General features: G+C 38.1%; 1 protein-coding gene across 1 annotated transcript in view; it reads left to right on the top strand.

The window, feature by feature from the left end:
- FNIP2 (folliculin interacting protein 2) overlaps positions 1 to 19475 on the top strand; it is a 144223-nt gene that overhangs the window by 665 nt on the left and 124083 nt on the right. The gene's annotated exons all lie outside the window — the stretch shown is intronic.

Raw genomic sequence — 19475 nt, 5'->3', positions numbered from 1 at the left:
GAGCTGTCATTTTGAGGGCAGCTCCAACCTATTGTGTACATGACAGTGTTTTGAAGTTGTGAAGGAGCAACAGTCACACACAAAAAAAATGCATCTTTCTTCTTTCTTGCCATATATGACAAGCTCTCAAACGGATGAATGAAAGTATGTAATTTCCACATCATTTGGAAGGTTGATGCCGCGTGATGTGTGGAAAGGGGGAGTAAGAGGCAATTATGGAATTTCCGAGATTTCAGTTGATTAGAGCTGATGTGTATGTTTAATAGATTTGATCTCCCGAACACATACCTTTGAATATTGATAGCATTGATGGAGAGCTTACTATCTTAAATGCTTTATGTTAATTTCCGTCTCATTTACTTTTCTAACAATGCGGTGAGGTAGGCGCTATTATGATTCCCATTTTACAGGTGAGGAAACTTAAAGTCGCAGAGAACTTAGGCGGCTTGCCCGAAATCCACACTTGTCAGTGGTAGAGCCAGCGTTTTGACCCAAGCAGTTTGACCACAGAATACTGTCTTTAAAAATCCCTATGCTATTCTGATTTCAAGGGCTAACTTTAAAAGATACCTTAAAATATCCTATATTGCCTTTGAGCACACATATGTTGAGAAGTTTATTTATCTTTAACAATTTTTCAGCACATTTTAAAATTGAACATCAACTCCCAATTCTGACATTCTGCTAGGTGCTTTTTGGCCAAAATGTCTTGCAAAAACAGTTTATTTTTAAACAGATCTAGAACCAGTATAATAAACCCTTTAAAAGTTTCAAGTGAAACTTTGAAGGAAATTCTGGATTAAGTTTTATGTTCTAGATTTTGCGTTTCTTGAATTCCATCATTTAAAACAGTCTCTGTAGTCATGTGAAAATTAAATAACGTATGTGTGTGTGTGTTTGTGTGTGCACTTGGAAGGCATATTGTGAGGACTTTAAACTTCCCAAGTTAAATTTTCATGTTTTCTTTAGGCTGACAAGCCTTATAATTGGAGTGGGGAATTCTATGCCTTTTGCTAGTCTGAGTGTTAGTGATGCCATGGACCTCCTCAGAATGGTAGAGTTACTTCGGACCCAAGGTGTGTAATTTCTTCCCTTCCCTCTCTGTAACCCAGACTCTATCAAGGGTACAAAGCCTGGAGCGGATGGGGCATGGGGTATTACAGGTGTCTGTACGTTGGCAGCTCTTGCCAAGGACATTTAAAGCCATTTGAATTCAGAAGGAGATAGTGTCGGTTACATTGTCATTGTGTTATGTGCTCCTTGCCCAGTTGCCCACCATCATTTCCTCTTTCCACAAGTTTAACTGAGTTTATTTGAAAAAAAAAAAAAAAACTGTGGCTATATTTAGGGCTTTGGACCATATTAGGGAAATTGATTCCCACCTTGTGGGAACATTTTCAGTAGTGTTCTGACTTCTCATTGGTGTACAATGAAGAACAGAAAATTGTGCCAAGTACCATCTTTTTTTTTTTACCTCATTAGAATGTTCTACAAGTATTTGAGGTCGACGTTTTTGGAGAATTTGGGGATCCCAGTTGAACATCCTACTTGATGAGTGGTATCCCTGATAGAGGTCACCATGGAAAAGAAAGTAAAGTAGCAGATGTGAGCAAGGATGCTGGAAAATGAGAACAAATCATCCTGTGCTCACCAGACTGACCAAGGAGACCCCAAGCAAGTCTTTCCTTTTGCTCTTTTACCTGGCCTAACTCTAAGATGCTGTGTAGCTGGACTGGGAAAAGCCTCCAGGAAAATTTTTCTCTCTACCTAAAAATTTGTGAACCTGTGTCTCATTTTACCCAGATTTTGCCAAATAGGAGCTAGTATGTACTTCCAGGGGAACAAGGTGCCTTATGCAGAGCATTAGTTGCCCTTGGGAGCCTATCTTGTAGTTGAATAGAGTTTTAGAAGTTACAGTAAAACCCTTAGATTAAAAATCAAGTATTCCTAACATGAATTTGTATTCTTTAGTGTATTTAAACGCAGGATGTAACTTGTATGTATTTAGTGTATTTAAATACAGGATGCAACACAAGGAGCAGAGATCTGGAGACTGGAAGTTCACTGAGGATTCAGGTAGACTTTTGGGGCAGTTTTGTAGTGTATATGGAGGAAAATCTAAGATCCAACTTTTTGTTTGCTTGTTTGTTTTAGAGTTTGTTTATTTTCTGTTTCCATGATGGTCTTTCACTGGTTATTTTAAACTTCTCTTCTCAGAATTGTTTTGCCCGTGTTGTAAGTCTTTTTACTCTTGTGCACTTCTAGTCCCTTTGCTGGGCTTATGACTGTTCTCATTCCTCCAGTTTTCACATACTTGATTGGAGAGGAAATCTGTTGTCCAATATAACTAGTTTATATCACTGGTCCTTTTCAAGACTTCATGCCTCCTGGCATTTCATCTAAAAACGAGATCATCAGAGTCAAGATTTCTTCTGGAGTATTTCCTTTAGGATCTTAACAAAAAGCCCTTTTCATAGCTTTGAGGAAAGAGGTTGCTAGGAAAACAAAAGGAATCATGATTGATCAAACTTATATTCTTGGGAGAAGTAGCCAGGAATGCTATATGATTATGGTACTTACATTTGAATAACGCTTTGTACCAGAAAAATAAATTAGGAACAACAACAAAAAAATGATGTGTACAGTGACTCGAGTCAAAAATAGAATTATGTTCTTGGTTACCTTGGATTTAGGGCCAGGATGTTTTCAAACCAAGGTATGCCCAGTGACTTATATGTGTGTTTCAAGTTTGAAGCATTATCTTAAGGTTGTTCGTGTTGTTTTCTTCTTGTCTTTTATAAATTAATGGGGCAGTTCCCCCTAAAATGCTTAGCAGGGAGTTAAAAAGACCCTGGGCTATCAAATGTTTTATTTTGGAGCAGTTAAATGAAGTAGGTAAGCATATGTATTATCTGGGATATGAAGAACAAGTGAAGGCATTGCAGCTGCTTCTTAGCTAGTCGTGTAAATGCCAGAGAAGAGTATACCTAAGGCCAAATGGCCTAGTTAGTGCTAATCCCCACTGTTTTGTTAGAACAAATTTAATCTGTTATACAGTTCGTATAAATATAACTTAATCCACTTAATCAAATAGCATCTGACGCCTCTGTGCTCATGGCTGAGTGCTCTACCTTTATAAATATAGGCAGGACACCCATGATGTCACCTACTGGAGTTTACAGTCTAAAGGACAACAGAGTATACACCAAGATGAATAAACAGCAGACAACACATTGGAAACTGTAACAAACAGATAAACACTGATAAAGAGTAGATTTTTATATAAGCGCAGAATTAAGAACTTAACTTGCTGTTCTTGTACTTGGAGTGACTAAGGGCAGGATTGTGATTTACTTTTCCCTCACCCAGAGGAAAATTACACAGAAGTGCTTCCTCCCCTTCCACTAATAAGTCTCCAGATGAAAGCATTTCTAATGAGATTTGTTCTGAGGTAGGGTGGAGAATATTTTGGGAAAAAAAACCGTTTTGTTCTAGTACACTCAACATTTTTAATGCCAGTAATGTAAAATGTGACATATAAATAGCAGTTGTGATTTCTTTTGACTACGTTCTAAAAAAGTCTTTCTGTAGATTCTCTTGCCTGCTGCCTTGCATCTACTGGCACACTCCTTACATCATTATCTCCTTGTCCTGAAACATACTATGCACTGATGAGTGATTTTTCAGAGGTGAAGAAGGGAACCGTTCCTTTGAATGCTGTGAGTTCTGTTAAAAGCGATTGAAACACAGATTGAGGAGGCCATTGATTTAGTCCTACCTCATGTAACATGTTGATGTGAGACCCCAAAAGACTCCATTTTTCTGGTCCTAAGCTTTGTCATTTGTAAAGTGACAACATCAGTCCGTATAATAGAGTTGTGGTAAGGAAGTAATGAGCTTGAAAATCTTTAGAAAAGAATAACATGCAATACAAAATGATTTTAAGTATTACCAAATACCTTTTTAATTTTTTTTTTTTTGAGACAGGGTCTCACTCTGTCCCCCAGACTGGAATACAGTGGCACGATCTTGGCTCACTGCAACTTCCGCCTCTTAGGCTCAAGCAATTCTCCTGCCTCAGCCTCCCAAGTAGCTGGGATTACAGGCACATGGCCACCGTGACCGGCGAATTTTTGTATTTTCAGTAGAGACGGGGTTTCACCATGTTGGCCAGGCTGGTCTCAATCTCCTGACCTCTAATGATCCACCCACCTCGGCCTCCCAAAGTGCTGGGATTACAGGTGTAAGCCACCTCGTCCGGCCCCAAGTACCTTTTTTTAGGTCATGGAGTTCATTATTATTCCTGTTGAGGCTTTATGAAAATGGAACCATTTTTCAGAGGCTGTTTTCTTTCTGTAGATGAGAGACTTGAGACAGAGTTGAAGTGAACTGTATTTGCTTGTGTATTGGGTTTTTAACCTTGATGCAGCCAGTCATGAAACAGAGACCCTAAGTTTTCAAAGGGGTGTTAAAGATGTTCAGTGGGCAGTCACTCATACCTGGTTGAGGTGACAGAACATCAGAAAGATTCTTAGAAATACGGTGTGTTGGTTTTTTCAAAGTTATTTGCAAATTTTTATCATCAAGAATAAAATCACATTTAAGCAAAAAAGGAAATTGGTTAAGCAAAATGATATAGTCACACAATGGATAACATTCTATAGCAGCCAAATCATAATTTTATACACAGACACACAAAACACAGAAAAAATGTTCTCAATAGAAGATGTAAAAGCAACTTTAATAGCCTGACTTCACCCTTCACCACTGTGCAATCTATGCATGTAACAAAATGACACTTATAACCCATAAACTTATATAAGTTTTAAAAAGTAAAAGCAAGTTATACATTTATGTGAAAAAGATTTAAAAATAGGAGTGATTATGCATGTGCAGAATAGGGCTAGCAACACTATACACCAACATATTATAACAGTGGTTGCCAAGAGGTAGGTGAAAATTTTATTTTAATTTTTTGTGTTTTATTCTGGTTGGTATTTTTGGATTTTGCTCTAATGAATTTGTGCTACTTTTGTGATTTGTATTATTTTTAAACCTAAATGTTCTAGATTATTTAACTATTATATTATTTAATTATTTAAAATAACTTAAATAGCATTTAGTGTATTCCACGCCGTGAGGGAGTAGAGTAAGGATAATGTTTGTGGAGAAACCTGATTTGAATACATTTCTTTATAGACTCTTCCTTCTTCATCAAAATAACTGTTAGCTCCTATTATTAAGTCGTATGTTTGTTATGAAATTGGATGTATTTAAAACTTAAATTCAGCGCTGGGCGCGGTGGCTCATGCTTGTAATCTCAGCACTTTGGGAGGCCGAGGCAGGCAGATCATGAGGTTAGGAGTTCAAGACCAGTCTGGCCAACATAATGAAACCCTGTCTCTACTAAAAATGCAAGAATTAGCCGGGCATGGTGGCAGGTGCCTGTAATCTCAGCTACTTGAGAGGCTGAAGCAGGAGAAATGAGTGAACCTGGGAGGCAGCGGTTGCAGTGAGCCAAGATTGTGCCATTGCACTGCAGCCTGGGTAACAGTGGAAGACTCTGTCTCAAAAAAACAAAACAAACAAACCACTAAATTCATTATAAACCTCAGGGGCCAAGTTAATTGGTGATGTCAGTAATTATAGGAAATAGGTATGTGCAAACTGTTTACTAATTTGGCAGGGTCACTACTTTGCCGGAGCTTCAGATCCCAGTGTAGTCTTCCTGGGGTCTCAAAGTACAGTTTAGGAGCTGCATGCAGCTCAAGCTTTATTTGAAATATGTTTAGAAAAGACTGACACAGTCCTTTGGATTTTGAAGGAATGTGGATAAGAAACCTGGATTAGATGTTTTAAAAGCTAAAACATGTATTATGATTTTAAGTTCTGAAATGTGCATTTGTCATATTATGCATTATTATTTGAATTAGTAGGTGGTACTAAGAGAGGGCCTGAGGCATGTGGTCTTTTAAATGCATGGAGTATACAGCTCCAAAAAGAGCACTGGTTTTTGTTGTTGCTTTAGGTTGCGTTTCTGGTGGTTTGCCTGTAAGGTCAGCTTAAGGAAGCTACTTTGCCATTGTGTTTCCTTGGAAAAGAAAGCTGTAAAAGATTGTCGTTGCAGTCATGAAATACTTTGGCTGCCAGCATGAACTCCTGGTGGGTGAATCTGATTTGGGAACTGGTTATGTGCTTTATTTGTCCAGCCACTGTTTTTCTTGGTGTGGGCAAAAAGGAACAAATGTTTTATACTGATTGTACAAGCCCCTTGCTTAGTGCGAATTGTTAGGCCTGGACTATGAGATCTTGTACTTGGCTGTAAAAGTAAGTCTTTCCTTTGGTTATAAGAGTGCTGAAATATTTGGTGAGTTCCTACTTACCAAGCATTCTTTATCTCAGATTTGTGAAAAATGATTATTATGTAAAAAAGGAAAAACAGGACGGACTTTTCCAGCTAACTGGGCATGTAATAGTGATTTCCCTCAACTCCACCCCATCTGTAAATGGAACATCCATGACTCACTACTCATGGCTACACAGACACTTTTGTAACCAGCGCTTGAATGGGAGGGTGGAATGGGGATGGAAGGAGATGGGCTGGCACCCCACTTGTGTTCAGCCAGAATCTGTCCAGCTGCCTTTATAATGGACTTCTGAAAAGGACAATGTGCCTTCTCATGCATCATGCTACATATTTTGTTTCCTTATTACACTTTCTGTTTGTGCCAGAATAATACAATATATTAAGTGCAATAAAATGTAGCCATTAATGCTATAATGTTGTGGATAAATGTTGTATAACAGAGTACTCTTTCTGTTATATAAGATTTTAGTATTAGTGTGAGTCTGGATCCCTGATTATCATATTCCTCTCCACTGAAGTGTATGCCTTTCATTTCTAGGAATTGTTTTTCTAGTTATTCATCCTTGTAAACTTGCTTAATTTGTAGATTATACTCTAGAATTTGTGTTCATCATAGTGCTATAAGAGATTTATATATTGCTTTATGAAGATGATTTTATCACCACACCTAAGACTTTTTAATCATAAATAAGAGATTTCTGTATTTGATATATATCTTTAAATAAATGATTGGTGTTTGGTTATGTACTGATGTCTAATTGAAAATGACAACCAATTCATGTAGGGTATCTAAGTGGGAGTGAGCACTGAGGCAGTAGAAATTCATCCCCCAAAAGCTGAGGGGGACTAATTGAGAACCTACATATCTGGTGGGGACCTCAATCTGATTCCCAGTAAAGATAGTTGCATGTTGTCATGGCAACTCTTTCTTCAGAAGTTGAAGACAAGTTAGACATTAACCTGCACATTCCTCAAGAGATGAAACAGGTGTTCATTTAGGATGTGTTAGGAAGCAGCAGCAAATTCACCAGTCCAATTGGTTCTGCCTTTAACACCTTATAAATACTGCACACTGCCAGCTCTTTCTGATATGCCTGGAAAATTGGACATTTTCTTTTTTTGTCTTATAGTCAAAACCTTTGGGGTTATGGGGGGAAAAGTATGTTATCATTCAGTTCTTCATTAGCTATCCTCATTTACTCAAGCTCTTTCATAAAGTATGATTAAGAAATAGTAACACAAATAAATTTTAAATTTAATGCCACCAAGTCTTTTAAATTTAAAGCATACATTTGAAATAACTGAATGAAACAAGAAAACATACATTTGATAGTTAGAGCATGGCTGTGAGAGTTCTGAATCCTAGCCTTCCCATTGTGTCTCTGCTTTTAATGCAGTGTTTGGCAGGAAGTTGGTGTTTAATAAAAATGAATTTATTCATTCATTCAACAGTTTTGAACATTGATAATCCTTGAAGAGTCTCCACTATTCTAGAATCTGATCTCTTGAAATATTTCTTGATGTTTCTAGCATGCATTATGACATTTTAGAAAATGAATCTTGTCACAGATAACTCAAAGAAATTTCCTCCTTTTTGTCAATATTAGTGAATTGTTTTTCTGGTATCAAAATGATAGGGTAAAAGTGCTCTAAAAGGCTGATTGACCTGCACCCCTCGCCTCCCCCCAAAAAACATTTAAAAAGACACTTGCTTAAGTGATATATCAGAGACCCAGTTATGAAATACCACAGCTGTCAGAAATGACCTACTGAAAAACTATTTAAATATTTATGAAGCTATGAAATTGTTATCTGTGGGTTGCTGGTGTAGAACTCTTCTCTGTATGTTTTTTAGATTCATTTGAGTTCTTGTTTGGCTTGGTAAAACTGAAATACATTATGGAATGAAATGAGCAAATTGGTTCTCTCAGATTTAAGATAATAGTACACTTAATTGTGAAAACAATATTGGTATTCTGAACCCTGCAAAGACTATATTTGCATGTTAAATGAAGTAAGCACTTTAGAAAAAAGATGGAATCATCTCTGCTTTCCATGTATGATTTTTCCGTTTGAGAAACTAATTTAGAAATGGATTTATGAATCTGACATGTTCTTTAAAGAGAATGTGTCAGACTAACATATCATTAATGGTAGCCTACGCTGTGTGAGGAGGTGAGGCATGAGTAAACATTTTCTCCAAGCATATCAGGCAATGACTGTTTGCTTTAGAATGGTTCATTGAGTAAGTTAGTTGCTAGGGCAGAGGAGGTGGCAGGAATTACTGGCCCTGCCCTGCCCAGAGGGCAGAGATGGACCCCTGGTAGCCACTTGGTGCTGAGTGTGCAGGCTCCATGGAAGACCCTGTGGACGCTGGTAACTGGCCCCGCAGTGGTGTTGCCATATATTTCTTAGTGCCATATGTACCTGAGAAATTGCTTATACATGAAATTATGATTTGATTTTAAGATTATTTTTAAATATACCTGGTTAAAAATTCATATAAAGTATGTTGAAATATAAGCCTCTTACTTCACACCCCAGTCTTTCTTCCCAAAGGCTACCATTGCTGTACCAGTTTCTTTTGTATGCTTTTAGAAATACTCTATGCAAATACAAGACAAAAATTATTTCCCTCAGACAAAATGGTAGTTGCTATATACACTGTTCATCATTTTGCTAAAGATTGCTTTGTATTCCTTTGAATAAATGCATGTATAATACTTAACCCAGTAGTTTGCAAGCCTGGTCAGACACTGAAGTCACCTAGAGAGCTTTAAATGCCCAGACTACTTCTCAGAGATCTTGATTTAATAGATCTGGGCTGGGGCTTTGTGTTTGTCTTTTTGAAACCCTCCCCAGGTAATTTAAGTGTGCAGCCATGCACACTTTGGTAGTCTTCCCTTATCTGAGGTTTCACTTTCTGCTGTCAACCTCAGTCTGACGATATTAAGTTGAAAATTCCAGAAATGGACCAACACTGGGTGCACTGCCTATGAGTTTGCTCTGCTCTGCAAGGAGCAGTACCATTTAAAAAAGAAGAAAGAAGATTCCAGAAATAAACAATTCATAAGCTTTGAATTGCACACCATTCTGAGTAGCATGATGGAATCTCCATTGTCACTTCATCTTATCACATAGGCATTTGTCATCTCACATCATCACAAGGAGAAGGAGGGTGACTATAGTATGATGAGCTATTTTCTGAGAAAGAGATTCACATTCATATAACTATGACTATATTATAATTGTTCTATTTTATTATTAGTTATTTTGTTAATCTCTTACTGTGCCTAATTTACAAATTAAACTTTATCATAGGTATGTATGGGGAAAAAACATAGTATATATAGAGTTTGGCATTAACCACTGTTTCAGGCACCCACTGGAAGTCTTGAAAGGTATCCCCTGTGGATAACAGGGGACTATTGTAATTTTAACCAGTCCCCTAGTGATGGATTATTTACTTTCAGGCTTTATTGTTAGAAATGGTGAACTTCCTGGTTGGAAGATCCTTATGCTTAAGCTCAGGTGTATTTCCAGGCTAAGAACCCAGGATGGAATTTCTGCCAAATTACACTCCAGAAAGGTTGCACCTGTTTATACACCTACCAATAGCATAGAGTGGGTGTTTAGTGAAGATGATTTAAAGTACCCTGAAGAAACAGTGGTAGGGTGGTGGGGAAACATGGACCCTAGCTTATTCTGGGTAGTTGTTGAGCACTTGTCTAGTTCAATATGTGTGCAGATTGTTAAACTCTTACAACTCAGTTTGGCTGTGCTTTCCAGACTTCAAAATGCTCATACTTTTTTAACTCAGTAATTTCAGAGAAAAAAAACTTTGGTGCATGAAAATGTTTAAAAAACAAATGTTTGTGCACAAAGATGTTCTTTATATATTATCATTATAATGTTAAATAAAAAAGGATCTTAACAATTGTCCAATAGCAGGAAAGTCTCTAAATTGTTATGTCAACTTTGTAGGATATTAATATCATAGTTAAATGATTATGACGACTGTGTTAATATAAAATGTTTATGTTAAATGAAAGTAACCAACACCAGTTGGTATCGATAAGATGAAACATATTAGTAAAATATGCAAATGTATGACCAAGAACTAGAAAGAAAAACAGAAAAATAATAAAGCACAGTTTTTTCTTGTTTTTTTTTTTTTGAGTCGGTTGACATTATGGGTTAATGAGATTGTGGGTAATTTTTTTTTTTTTTAAGATAGCCTCTTATTCTGTCACCCAGGCTGGAATGCAGTGGTAGAATCCAGCTCACTGCAGTTTGACCTCCCTGGCTTAAGTGATCCTCCCACGTCAGCCTCCCAAGTAGCTAGGACCACAGACAGGCATGCAGCACGATACCCAGCTATTTTTTTTTTTTGGAGAGACGAGGGGTCTTACTGTGTTGCCCAGCATAATCTTGAACTCCTGGGCGCAAGTGATCCCCCAACCTGAGTCTCTGAAGTGCTGGGATTATAAGCATGAGCCACCATGCCTTACCATAAATATCCTATAAAATGTGTAGGCAAAAAATAAAAATTAGAGGCCAGGCATGGTGGCTCATGCTTGTAATCCCAGTACATTGGGAGACTGAGGTGGAAGGATCTCTTGAGCCCAGGAGTTTGATACCAGTCTGCCAACAAAAGGAAACTCCATCTCTACAAAAAAAAAAAAAAAAATTAGTTAGACACATGCCTGTGGTTATAGCTACTTGTGGGGCTGAGGTGGTGGGATCATTTGAATCCAAGAGGTTGAGGCTGTAGTGAGCCATGATCACACCGTTGTACTCCAGCCCAGGTGACAGAGTGAGACCCTGTCTCAGAAAAAAAAAAAGGAAAAATATAACATTCTGTTATACTACAAATAGCCATTTATTTATTATTTTAAAGATATTGTAAACTTTGTTAATTAATGAAGACATAATTGTAGAATATGTATGTAAATGACTTCCCTGAAATGTTTTAGAATGCTTTTAGAATAGCTATTTCTCAAGAATATTAAGGGAGACACTTCTAACATTAAGAAAAAAATAATATTCTTTACCATTTGCTAGCCCCTATACCAAGTGCTTTTTACTTAAGTCCTTTCACGAAAGTCTCATGTTATCCTTTGATAATATTTTTATTAGCCAATTTATAGATTATAAATTTATCATAACTTGTGGAAGAACACTTGAGGCTTGCTTGAGATTGAGTGGTTAACTAGTGACCCTGGGAATTCAAACTGAAGTCAGTCAGCTCTTTCTTAATAGATATCTGTATTGTCTCTCTGAAGATTAATATTTGATGAAATTCAGTGGTAGATTTGTGAGTTTATAAGAAAGTATGAAGTCTAGCCAGGTGCGGTGGCTCACACCTGTAGTCCCAGCACTCTGGGAGGCCGAGGCAGGCAGATTATTTGAGTTCAGAAGCTCAAAACTAGCCTGACTAATATGGTGAAACCCTGTCTCTACTAAAATTACAAAATAATTAGCTGGGCGTGGTGGTGCACACCTGTAGTCCCATTTACTAGGGAGGCTGAGGCAAGATAATTGCTTGAACCCCAGAGGCGGAGGATGCAGTGAGCCAGAATTGCACCACTGTACCCTAGCCTCAGCTAAGTACTATTTCTAGGAAGCTTACTGTTAATTGTGCAATAATACATATTATGTGTGAAAAACTAATTAATAATATAAAACAGTAGTTCAGGACCAAATCTCTAAAGTCCTATTAAGATGAAAGGAAGGAGTGAGGGAGGGCTCTTTAGTCTGGGCTAGTTAGGGAGTCTTTATGGAGGAGAAAGAGCTGATAGGTAGAATTCAGACAGGTGAAAAACTTTTTACCTCAGAGGTGTTTCTGAGTTAAAAATGAGTGGACCGGTTTCTGTTAAATCAGAGTGTTCCTGGGAGGCAAGATACATTTGGACCAAATTGTGCAAGTCGTTGCAAGCATTATTAATTTTAAATTTTAAATTTAGGTAACCCCAGAGGGTAGATGGAGAGGGTTTCCAGTCTATACTTTGAGTCTTATTAGAGTAGGGCCTATGTTATGGATTTACATGTTTCGTTTCTTTCGTTTTGTTTTTGTTTTGACACGAGTACAGTGACGCTATCTCAGCTCATTGCAACCCCCATCTTCCAGGTTCAAGTAACTTTACTGCCTCAGCCTCCCAAGTAGCTGGGACTACAGGTGCACACCTCCATGCCTGGCTAATTTTTGTATTTTTTTGGTGGAGATGGGGTTTCACCATGTTGGCCAGGCTGGTCTCAAACTCCTGGCTTCAAGTGATCCGCACATCTTGGCCTCCCCGAGGTGCTGGGATTACAGGCATGAGCCACTGTGTCCAGCCTGGATTTACATTTTTGAATTCAAACCTGACTCTCCCACTTACAATGTAGGGCACATTGTGCTTTCTAAATAAGTTTTTTTCATCTGTAAAATGGGTATAAAGTTGCCTTTCTTGCAAGGTTCTCTGAAGACTGGAGATAATACACATCAATCCTACCACATAGTGCTTGGCAACTATTAGAAATTCAATTTGTAGTGAATCTTATAACTCCCAGAGCCTTAAAGATTATCTTTCCTTCCAGCTGTTTCCCTGTATTAATCCAATCTCTGCTGATCTCAAGGTTATAGGGAAATGGCAAGTAGCTTGCCTGTACCAAAAGGTGGAGTTCCTGCTCTGAAGGTAGTGTGGAGCCACTGCGGTTTTGAGTAGTGGATTGGTGGAGCAGCTTGCTAAACACAGGGACCTTAACTTAAATTTTGGTGCTAGGATGCAAGTTAGTGCAGTTTTAGTGTATATGATATATGATATCAGCAAGTAGAATATATGTGTATTCCTCAGTCTTCCCTCTCTTTCCCGTATCTCAGACCTCTCTTATCTTCAAAGGGAAAAAACAAAACTCATACAAGCGGGCAGCTTCATGCTCCCAGCCTTTACAGCTTACCCTCCAGCCTGTGGCAAAATCTATACTTGGTAAGCCTACCAAATATATAACTATCTCCTTTCAGGAGCTTGTTTTTTGTTTTTTGGTTTTTTCCTCAAATTAGTTTCCTGACAGTTCTCTTGCCTCTTTTGATTCATTTCACAAACACGTGTGAGGAACCAGTTATGGCAGCTGATCCTAAAATTCCGGACTTACTGCGAGGAAAGGAGTTTGTGTTTGAAGGCTCCGACTAATTCAGTTGCTCACGATTATGTTTTTACAAACAGAAAAGGGAGAGGGTTGGAAAAAGGGAGAGAATTTGTATCAGAGGCATTTGTATCAGAAGCTAGTGGGAGAAAGCTCCCAATTGACCAGTAATCTTATCTACAAAGTGCTAAATACTGCCTGAAATTGTATGTGTGTGTGTGTGTGGGTGCTAGTTAAGATAATGTGCCCAGGGAAGCGCGCAACCTCTGCTTGCTCCAACTAACGCTGTTAAAAAGCATTCTAGTTCCAGTAGGTGCAAATCCACACTTTAATTTGTTCATCATTTTGTCTTCTTTCTTCAAATCCAGTTTGTACTGGACTTTGATTTAATAGCTGATCACTGTGCCATGCTGCTCTTTAGTTTACTCCAGCAGAGCATTGAGTTTTACAGCTTGGACTGTTAAAGTCAATATTGTGTTTAACACAGCAGTAGCAGAGTGAGTTGTCTTGAGCTTGCCGTGACCTGCTAGCATGCTAAGCTAGCATGCTTAATGTTATTTAAGAGGCAAGTTCCTTTCAGAATTATGTCAAGATTAGCAATTGATGGTGAGAATTGTTGTGGTCCAATCACCAGACCACAGTAGGTAACTTCCCTGGGGTGAAAGCATTGCCATAATGGATTAGACCTGTGCTCTCTCTCCATTTATTTAGAAACCATTCTGTATAAGGCACAGGGCCTCCAACTCATCATTTTCCCTGCAGAGGTTTACCTCAGAGATGTTTTTAGTTGGGGAGGGGCAAGTTACCTTCACAGATAAAATAACTGGGTCTCTCTTATTCTTTAATTCAGAAGTATTATGAATCTCGTTTATTACCCCTCTGTTTCAAAGTGTCCACTTTTCTTTTCATCTTAGAAATATTTGGGATGTGGATCTAGACCAACTCTGCCTGAAGCACTGAGGCAAGCAGGCTTGATCTTTTTCTCTTTTTTGCTTGGCCTTCTCAGGAGTCCTTTCACGATCAGATTAGTAAAATAGAGATTCCTGTGTGGCCTTGTCAGGGAAGGGGAAGAAGATATTTGAAATATTGCTCTAGGCTCTGGGTGGCCTGAAATCCTCACAGCTGGAATTCTCCATCTGGTCCCATCCAGTTCCAGAGCCTGGACCAGTTCAGCTTACTACGCTGAGATTTGCATCAAAGCTTGCAAGTAATTAAGGGTTTATTATGTCTTCCATTGCTTTCCCTTCCTTGGGGACCTAACCGGTATGGGTGGAGGAATGTACATGAGTCACACTTCAGAGGAAAGCTGGGCAGGATGTGAAAGTGGTGGGGAGATAATTATAAACAAAAAGAATAAATAAAATCATAATATATAAAATAACCTCCAAATTTTGAGCCCAAATAATGTAGGTAGCATAATTAGTGGAAATAGGGAAGTTTTGTACATGTGGTTTTGTACATGTGGAATTTGAGGTGCAGTTGGACACTGCAAGTTGTGATATTCATGAAGCTGTAGTTGTTAGACGATATTAAGCCAATATTTGCCAAAGAGCCCAGGAAATCCATCTCTTGCTCTTTAAGACTTAACTTTTTCTGTTCCCTCCTCCAAAGTTACTCTCGTAGAAATTATGTTCCTTCTTCCAAACCCAGTTGGGATGCTACCTCTGATTGTCTTTGCCAATTGCCCCAAATGGGCATGCTGCTCCCTTTAAACCAGTGGTCCCCAACCTTTTTGGTCTCAGGGAACAGTTTCATGGCAGACAATTTTTTTCATGGACAGTGGAGTAGGGAATGGTTTTGGGATGATTCAAGCACATTACATTTGTTGTGTACTTTGTATTATTATTACATTATAATAAATAATGAAATAACTGTATACCTCACCAAATGTAGAATCAGTGGGAGCCCTGAGCCTGTTTTCCTGCAACTAGATGGTCTCATCTGGGGGTGACGGGAGATAGTGACAGATCATCAGACATTAGATTCTCATAAGGAGTGTGCAGCTTACATCCCTCGCATGCACCGTTCGTAATAGGGTTCATGCTCCTGTGAGAATCTAATGCCACTGCTGATCTGACAAGAGGTGGAGTTCAGGTGGTCATGCTCACTTACCTGCCACTTACTTCCTGCTTTGTGGCCCGGTTCCTAACAGGCCATGGTCTGGTACCGGTCTGTGACCCAGGGGTTGGGGATCCCTGCTCTAAGCTACTGAGTTTAGTATATTTTAGCGTATTTCTTCTTATATGGCAGTTACCACATTCTACTAGCTGTTTTTTCTTTATCCAAATACTTTACCAGATTATACCTTGAAAGCAACGTTGTCCCAGTAGTATATAGCATAATACTAAGTGCAGCACATTAGTAGGAGCTTGGTAGATGTTTAAATACATTTATTTGAACCTGCATTTGTTTTCAGCTACTCCCAGTACTTAAAAATATGTAAGTTTATTAGCTAGTATATAAAGTTCCTCTCTTTTTTTAAACATAAGTTGGTCTCCAAATTTGAAATTGTAAGAACATCTCCATTATTTCAGAATTTAATAAATAAATATGTTTATCTTACCCATGCTTTCCTTCCTTCCTTCCTTTCTTCCTTCTGTCTTCCTTTCTTCTTTCCCTTTCCCTTTCTTTCTTGTGCTCTCTCGCTCTTTCTTTCATTTTAAATTTAATAAGAGATGAGGTCTTGCTATATTGACCAGGCTGGTCTTGAACTCCTGGGCTCAAGCGATCCTCCCATCTTGGCCTCCCAAAGTGGCAAAATTACAGGTGTGAGGCCCCACACCCAGCCCTACCCATGCTTCTTAACTGTGTTTACTCCATTTTTTTTCTTGCCAGTTACAGGGTTATTTCATTTTGTATTTTTAACTTCAGAGACTCTCCTCTATAGATTGTTTAATTTTCCATACCAGTTCCAGTTTACAGTTTTGAAATTCACTGCCAAGAAATGTATGAGGTATTTTATTTAAAACACACTGTTTTACATATGAAGGCAAAGTAATTTTCCTTTTGTTTCTGAGGTCATATCTGATTTACTCAGCATTTTCTTGTCCCCTCCCCTTTCCCCAGCTGATGACTCTCTTTAATAAATTCTTTCTATGGAACAAAACTTAGAGTTTAGGGTCTGTCACAAGAATAGTTTGAAGGTCTTTTTTGTCTAAACCCATCCTGACCTTTGCCTGGACTGAAACTCATTTGCCATTTATTTATTCCTAGAAACTTGAAAGATCTTAGTGTTTATTCCCTTTACTTGGGAATTACCTGGAGAAAAACTATTGGTGCCATCATCTACAGGGATGGCCCTATCCATGACCAGTCTCTTGTCTGGATCAATTATGAAAATGTTAAGTTCAGTCTTCACATTCATTGCTGAAAAGACCACTCTGTTTATATTTCTCCTTCCAGAGACATGCTTATCTGTCCTTTTGTTTTCTGGACCTACTCCAGTTCTGTGTCCAAGATAAATATTCTGGCTTTATGCTGTTTTATCTTCATAAAAACAAGTGACCAAATATCTGTGTACTAATGCAATTTGTATAGTAAAAGCGTTAATTGCACAGGAGATTCAGATGAATAAAAGAATGCTTATTTTGGTTTCTCATGGCCAGAGTTAAAAAACAAAACAAAACAAAACTAGATTTACCAGTGCATAGGTCATATGCTATTACAGCTTCAAGGAGCTGCCAGAAGCTCATTCCTTCCATTTGCATTTTTGTGAATGTCAGTTCTGAAATAAATGAACAAACCCAGGACTTGAAAATAATTATTTTACTTATAAATTATGCCTGTCCTCATATGGTAATGAGAGTTAACTGTGGTTTTTATTTTCAAAATAACAAAGCTTGGTTTGGAAAAAGGTGCCTGTAGTCAGCCTTTGCAACCTTTATTCTGTGAGATTCTTTTCCCCTGTTTTCTAAAAACATACTGACAAATTAACCAGGCAAAGGCATTGCAATTTTTATCTAGGGTTTCTTTCTTCTTATGATTTTTTTGTGATTCTCTCTTCATGATGCTGTACTTTTAATTTGCCACTTTAATTGACTAAAATGAAGTAATTTCTTAGTGGGGGTGGGGATAGGAAACAGTAGTGGGAAAGATACTTTCTGAGTCTCCATTGCGTTTGGGGTCCCAAGTCTGTGATTTTTGAATTTTACTCTTGGGACAGAAAGATCTATGACTTTAGGTAGCTGATCCATTTCCCAAAGTGTAGGAGGGGAGGAACTTGGATTTAGCTGTTGTTGAGAAAGTTCAGAGTATTTTCAGCCCCAATGAGGGCAATTAACCAGAGATCCTTTTATTGAAATCATTTATTTTCCTTGGCAAAGACAAAGATTTGTTTAGCCAATAAAACATAGTGGGGATTTCAAAGCAGAAATGAGCTATGGATTTTGGAGGTTTAGGATGCCAAAGTTCGGAATTATGTGTTGTACAAACCAGTTTTTCCCATAGTTTTCTAAAAATTGTGGTGAAAGGTGCATATGGTTAAATGTGCTGCTCTGTGCCAAAGACTAGTATTTCAAAGTATAAATGATAAAAGGAAGTTAACTATAAATTTGATATTTACATGGGTTTTATCTTCCAAAGCAGTTATATTTCTTTTGTAGAATAGAAAAAGGCTCACTGGCCAAAGTTACAGAGCTAGTTACCCTTACGGATAGGACAAGATGTGGAATGCAGACCTTTTCATTCCTGCATCACAGCTCAGCCAATTTTTAGTCCTGAGTATGGCAAGTTCCCTTGTTTTGTAGTTAAAAAACTGTTCTGAATTTATAGCTAAAATACATTTTTATGATTTGTAATTTATCATATAACTATATTCTCTTGCATGTTGGAATTTTTTTGGTCATTTTCTTTTTTTAAAAAATTTTACTTTAGGTTCTGGGATACATGTGTAGATCATGCAGGATTGTTGCATAGGTACATACATGGCAATGTGGTTTGCTGCCTCCATCCCCCCATCACCTATATCTAGCATTTCTCCCCATGTTATCCCTCCCCAACCTCCCCACCCCCCACTGTCTCTCCCTTAGCCCCACCAACAGACCCCAGTGTGTGATGCTCCCCTCCCTGTGTCCATGTGTTCTCTTTGTTCAACATCTGCCTATGAGTGAGAACATTCAGTGTTTGATTTTCTGTTCTTGTGTCAGTTTGCTGAGAATGATGGTTTCCAGATTCATCCATGTCCCTACAAATGACATGAACTCATCATTTTTTATGGCTGCGTAGTACTCCATGGTATATATGTGCCACATTTTCTTTGTCCAGTCTATCATTGATGGGCATTTGGGTTGGTTCCAGGTCTTTGCTATTGTAAACAGTGCTGCTATGAACATACATGTGCATGTGTCTTTATAATAGAATGATTTATAATCCTTTGGGTATATACCCAGTAATGAGATTGCTGGGTCAAATGGAATTTCTATTTCTAGGTTCTTAAGGAATTGCCACACTGTCTTCCACAATGGTTGAACTAATTTACACTCCCACCAACAGTGTAAAAGTGTTCCTATTTCTCCACATCCTCTCCAGCATCTGTTGTCTCCGGATTTTTTAATGATCGCCATTCTAACTGGTGTGAGATGGTATCTCAATGTGGTTTTGATTTGCATTTCTCTAATGACCAGTGATGATGAGCATTTTTTCATATGTTCATTGGCCTCATATATGTCTTCTTTTGAAAAGTGTCTGTTCATATCCTTTGCCCACTTTTTAATGGATTTGTTTTTTTCTTGTAAATCTGTTTTAGTTCTTTGTAGATTCTGGATATTAGCCCTTTGTCACATGGGTAGATTGCAAAAATTTTTTCCCATTCTGTTGGTTGCCAATTCACTCTAATGACTGTTTCTTTTGCGGTACAGAAGCTCTGGAGTTTAGATCCCATTTGTCTATTTTAGCTTTTGTTGCCAATACTTTTGGTGTTTTAGTCATGAAGTCCTTGCCTACGCCTATGTCCTGAATGGTTTTGCCTAGATTTTCTTCTAGGGTT

The sequence above is a fragment of the Aotus nancymaae genome, unplaced genomic scaffold, assembly GCF_030222135.1.
Source record: "Aotus nancymaae isolate 86718 unplaced genomic scaffold, 86718_ANA_hifiasm-v0.15.2.pri h1tg000033l, whole genome shotgun sequence".
NCBI classification, from domain to species: Eukaryota; Metazoa; Chordata; class Mammalia; order Primates; family Aotidae; genus Aotus; species Aotus nancymaae.
The sequence above is the reverse complement of the archived record's forward strand: the minus strand, read 5'-3'. Positions and strand labels throughout refer to the sequence as shown.